General features: G+C 37.3%; 1 long non-coding RNA gene across 1 annotated transcript; it reads left to right on the top strand.

Annotated features, from left to right (window-relative positions):
- Window positions 1–707: 707 nt before the first annotated feature.
- Window positions 708–4,823, top strand: LOC117525425. The gene is made up of 3 exons (XR_004565047.1): window positions 708–722; window positions 2,251–2,255; window positions 4,715–4,823. It is a non-coding gene; the product is annotated as an uncharacterized LOC117525425 (long non-coding RNA).
- Window positions 4,824–5,966: the final 1,143 nt, after the last annotated feature.

Raw genomic sequence — 5,966 nt, 5'->3', positions numbered from 1 at the left:
TAGTTATGATCAGTTTGTTTAGCTTGGCTATAAATATCATAAATAATTTAATAACATCATCAGAAATGTATAATGAAATAACCACAAATGTAAGAACATATTAAAAAGTGTCACACACATTTTGAAGTGTTGTAGGACTGCAGTTTGTTGATTTAGAACTCTGTCAACACCCATGCATTTCCTTTTCAGCGGTGTGTCTCATTACACAATTGGCAAAGGTGAGTAGAACACTCACAGGTATCACAGCTAACACTTTTTAATGACTGAAGTTGTAATTGCAAAAACAAAAACAAAAAACAGTTATCTTGTCATTTCCATGATCCTTGTGCTGTAATTGACTCCTTGCATAAACAAGGACGTGGTAATCAGTTCCAGGATTTTTCCCTACCAGCTGTGGAGGCAGTACGGCAAAGAGTGAACACGTAAATAACAATTAGACAACAAAGACAATGGTTGGGTAATTTGTGTAGATTGGATGGCATTTTATTCATATAGTTTATATCAGTCTGAAAAATCCAGCCAAAGATTAACCTAATACTAGAACTCCAAACATGCCCATACAAAACATATGTTCTGACTTTAAAGTCCAGTAGCATTGCTGTCACTACAAAACTACAATGACATGGCTCAACTGCACTATTGTTTACAGTATGACTTGGCTTATTTCAACTTACACACTTTATTACAGCCCGTGCGCTTGGTTTCAGTACAGAAGGTTCCTGGTTCAAAGCCCACCCCTGCCACATTTCTCCATGTAATGTGGGGTTGCATCAGGAAAGGTATCTGGTGTTAAACTTGTGCCAATTCAACATGTAGATCCACCTTGGATCTGCTGTGTCGACCCCAAGTGAAAACAAGGGAGCAGTCGAAGGGATGTACTTTATTACAGTCTGACCAACATACTGGTCGATAATATTGAGAAACATCTTAGTATCTGCATTATTGTTGCAGACATGGTAACTTTTATTTTACAAAATAAATAATGTTGAACAACACGTTGGCTGTTGGAAAAGGTGTCATCATTTAGTTGGTTCAGCAGAGCGTGGTCAAATGTCATTATTTGCAGTGTTGTCAAGCATGGTTGGAAGCACCATTATCCCTTAGTCACATTAGTGACAAGAGACAGTGGCAAAGTGACCAGCTGCTATTCATTTTCAATTAGCATAGGTGCTTCTCATCTCAAAAGAGATGAGAAGTCTATTTTATGCAAATGCGAAGCGATGCAACATGGTGAGTGCTAATCCACATGAAGGCAACATGATGTACGTTGATAGGTTAGTTGTTGGCTATATTTATAACTATTTATAACAAAGTTCATGTTTAAACTGTAAAACATCAAGCCTCAATTATATTTCTTTGTCATAAGGGTTTGATAATAAAATATCAGAAATCTTTGCCATTTTGTTATGTAGGTATCAGCAGATATATTAGTATTGCAACCACTTTGTGGAAGCTTATGGGGTTCTAAATAAATAAACAAATAAATAAACATAAGCCTTAAAAGTTCTCTCAGGGTTTCTTAGTGGCTTCCCTCAGCAGCCTTCTTGCATAATCACTCTATTTTTGAGAACAGTCTACTCCAGACAGATTTACCATACAGAACCACACTGTTTGTATTTCTTAATGTTTTGTGTAAATTAAGTTCAGTATATATTCATTGATTTGGAAATTTCATTTATCTATCCCATGACTTGTCAAAAGAAACCTTGCTGTAAATGTGATGATTTCTTTTAACAGTAATCCTGATATATAGTTTGTCCAATTCCTTATGGTCCCTTTCTCCTATGACATCATACTCTACCCACAATGCAACCGTTGCCCATCTTGACGGGCAAGCCAAAGTGTAGAAGCGTTTGTCACATTGGCTGACACACTCTTATCTATGCGCTCAGTTATGGTGAATACATGTGCAGTGTGGGGCCATACAACCCGATTGCATGTTGCAGATACGAGCCGACGGTATTATATTATACCGCAGATCATCACTCATCTGGGAAAGCAGACCAAAGACTTGTTGAGGGAGAGAAGAGTGTCAGGATTTTGACCCTTAGCTCAACCATTATCACTTCTAAATCTGTTTTGACCACTCTGTGACTGGTATTTACATTTTAAAATAGTACACAAGGATAGTTGTCAAGTTGTCAAGTTCAGTTTGTGCACAGTGGTCTTGCACCATACGTTATATTGTGAAATACTATATTGTGAAACCATATCTGGCTCATCAAGAGAGAGCGAGAGAGAGAGAGAGAGAGAGAGTCGTCATGTCCCTAGTCCATTCTCTTACAGTGATCACGTAGGGATCTCTATTGCTAATTATTATCAACTTGTCAACATAATGCACTGAACCAATCCTTTCTAGAGATTATCAATGCTTTGAGATTTTTCCATTGTGTCACTCTTGCAATGCTACAAATTTAGGATGATTTGAGTTGTGTTCACTTTGTCACTTGCATCATTGGCTAATAACAATTTAGGCTTACCCGGCAAGATGGCTGACCGTGGGGGTTTGTGGGCAATTCAGGACCTGATGGAAAAAGAGCCTATAGTCTCTAAAATGGAAGGACTGTGCATGAAAAATGACTATAATTTAAAAATGGTTAAAGTGATATATTTGTTAATCCCATTGAATTAAAGGTGAAACACTTAAAAAAAAAAATCTTGTTTCAACTCCACTTTGGTGTTATACAGATATAAAATTACACAAATTGTCTCTGCCCAACTACTTTTGGACCTGATTGTATGGTCAGTTTAGACTCATCAATAAGCTTGATAAAATGTTTCTGGTTTTCACAGTAACAAAAAAAAAATTCTATTTGTATTTTAGGTTCATTGTGTTAACGCAGTATGTCAGAATGAAAGAAAAACTGTAAAGTCAGAGGGAGTTTTTCCTTACCACTGTCGCCTGTGTGCTTCCTCTAGCGGTTGGTAAGGTTAGACCTCACTTGTGTGAAATGCCTTGAGGCAGCTTTGTTGTAATCTGGTGCTGTATAAAATGAAATAAATTGAAATTAAAGTCACACAGGTGAGGTTGTGCTGAAAAAATGACACCAAACAAGGCAAAATAAACAGTTTTTTAAGGTAAATTTTGAAAGTAAAACCAAAAGTAGTCAAAAACAGCCAACTATACCCTGGACTCCAGAGGGTTAAAAGTTAATAATTGTTCATTTCATACTTGTCTGTTGATCTATAAGACTACATTTTTTGCACTGCATAAAATAAATGATTATTCATAAGAGATGAGCAAAAAAATTCATTCACATGTCTGCTATGAGCATCATTATTTTCAGTATGTCGCATACTGTGTGACGGCGGCATCAAGAAGTGACAGATGGTGTGATACACCCGGTCTATAAGCATGCTGTCGACTTTGTTGTTAGGCCATCAGCTTTCTCTGAAGCACCATCACATGGGATAACTACAACTTTCCTTCCAAGATGCCACTGAACATTTTCTACATATTCACAAGTGACAGGATTTTAATGACGCGGCCACAAAACGGGAGGAGAGACAAGTGAATCAACTTCAAGAGTGCGACTTTGCCGTGAAGGGACATAGCCTGTGAGACAAGGAATAGAAATGTGGGGAAGACACAAAGTGGAAGAGAGAAATGGACAGAATGAGAGACAGAGAGAGAGAAAGAGGGAGACCTGAGAGATCTAAAATAATAGTGACATTGTCTCTCGACAGCAGTCATTATTTCCCTATTCAGTAGCCTCGGTGCTGAGGGGCCACGACTGAAATACAACTTTGGAATTTGACAGTGGGAGCAGAGATGAGGCTGTGGATTTACAGTGCCGTAAATTATCAGCATAATATTCAACTGCTGTCATCACAAATCACAGTGTACCGCACACTGCATAAATCCTGTAACGTGTATATTTTGCAGCAGGGAGATATTTTCAGATTGGTTAAAAAGAGAAGAAGGAGATTTGATTTGGAAGCTCAGACTAAATCTTGCTTTGTCATGTGCAGAAAGATCTGGGGGTCATCATAACAAAGTGCGCTGAGTTGAGCTCTGGCTTGATAACTGCATGACCTCACATTCATCAACAGTGTCTCCGAGCATCATTCAAATCATGGCGCCATATCTCAATGGTGAGGATTTTTTTAATGTAAAACGTGCACTGTTATCCAGATATTCCCCAAATATAAATGTTTGTTCTCACTATTAAAGAGTACTCATTATCTATGCCAATTCACAGAGACAAGGTCATTCTTAATCTATGTGATGTCATGAGGTGAGATCTTCATAAAAGAGGTGAATGAAAATCCATTTTGAGGTGGGCCCACCAAGCTACAAACAGATAGTCTTCTCTAGCCCATCTTCACAAAACGACCTACAATTTACAGATGATGCTATGATTTTTGCAGAATCAATGGACCCCTAATCGCAGCACTTGAGAAGCAGAAGTAGGAGTTGGACTGTCTATGTTTGCAGTTGCCATGGATCCAGACTAAGATCCAGATTTTCAATGACTTCCTGGACTCATTATCCATCAGAGAAAGTGTCAAACTTGTTGAGAGATTGACGTATCACTCGTGCCTCTGGGTCATCATCCTTTGAGATCGAGAGATGCCAGTGAGAAACTTATGGAGTCATGAGGTCCCTCCACAAAGGTGTTTGGTGATGCCAGTACCAATACGGGTGAATGAAAGTTCAAGGTATTATGGTCCAGGGCCCATATCCACAAAGCAACTTAAAGCCCTCTCAAAGAACTCTGGGCAAGAAGGGGACAGAAACTTCTATCTTTGTGAAGAGGCAGGGTTACCCCGTTGCTAGGTATGACACGGTCCCCTAAGAGCTGTGATTGGTTGTCACAAAAAAGGAAATAGGAACGAAACAAAAACAAATGCACTCTGCACTCCTAGTTATGAATGGACAGTGAAATCAACTGATCATATAACCTGAACTACATTAAGAAATGTGCAGTCGTGATCTCATGATGATGAAACTTAGCACAATTAAATGAATTGTTACACAGCTTGAAAATGTTTGAACATACCTCATTCACATGCAGATTATTTAGATATCAAAAGTGTGCATGTGTGCGTGCCTGTGTGAGTTTATTTAAGAAGTTCAATGTAAGTACTAGTGTAATTGTAAATATGTTAAAAAAAAATGCATGACACAAGAAAGTGAAAAAATAATTTCAATTGTGGTCCATTTAAAAATCAAATGACAAAATAGAAGTAATAAAATGAAATAACAGCAATACTTATAATAATAAGAAAAATAATGATAATATTAATAGTGTGTATATGACAACAGGAATGTAAACAATTTATAAATACATTAAGACAGTAAATTAACATAAAAACTTTATGTAATTAACTGGAAAAAAATGGGTTGAGTTCTTTTCAAAACTGTTGAGGTCTAAGGTTCTAAAAATATTCTGGACTCATTCCAACTCATTATAGAAACTTTGCATAATTTATTACCACCTGTGAAAAATGTCACCTACCTATTTTATCAACACTACCCAATCTAGAGCCCATGGATCCCCACGAGCAACACGGTAGTTATACTGATTAGGTTATTGTTATGTTTACTCTCCATGTTGCTAATTGTGCGCAAGTGGCGAGTGTTAGAATCGCTGGTACATGTTGTCATTCAAAGCAAGAGCAGAGATTGCAGCACACAAGTGAGGTTCTTCTCAAACAAGTGAGTTTAGGTTCTGGCTGCTGACATTGTTTACTTTGCTATTAATAACTGTATGAATGTTATCAAGTTAGAATAGAACGGAATGCACTTTGTCATTATACAAAATGTACAATGACATTGGAGAGAGCTTCTCCTGTGCAGACAGATAAAGTAAAAAATAAAAGGTTGAAATACGTATACGTATAAAACTCTACAGGACAGTGCAATGAAAATATCTATGTATGAGTACAAATACAAGATAAGAATATATATATATATACAGTAGTGTTCAGAATAATAGTAGTGCTATGTGACTAAAAAGATT

The sequence above is a fragment of the Thalassophryne amazonica genome, chromosome 14 (assembly GCF_902500255.1).
Source record: "Thalassophryne amazonica chromosome 14, fThaAma1.1, whole genome shotgun sequence".
In the NCBI taxonomy this organism is placed as follows: domain Eukaryota; kingdom Metazoa; phylum Chordata; class Actinopteri; order Batrachoidiformes; family Batrachoididae; genus Thalassophryne; species Thalassophryne amazonica.
The sequence above is the reverse complement of the archived record's forward strand: the minus strand, read 5'-3'. Positions and strand labels throughout refer to the sequence as shown.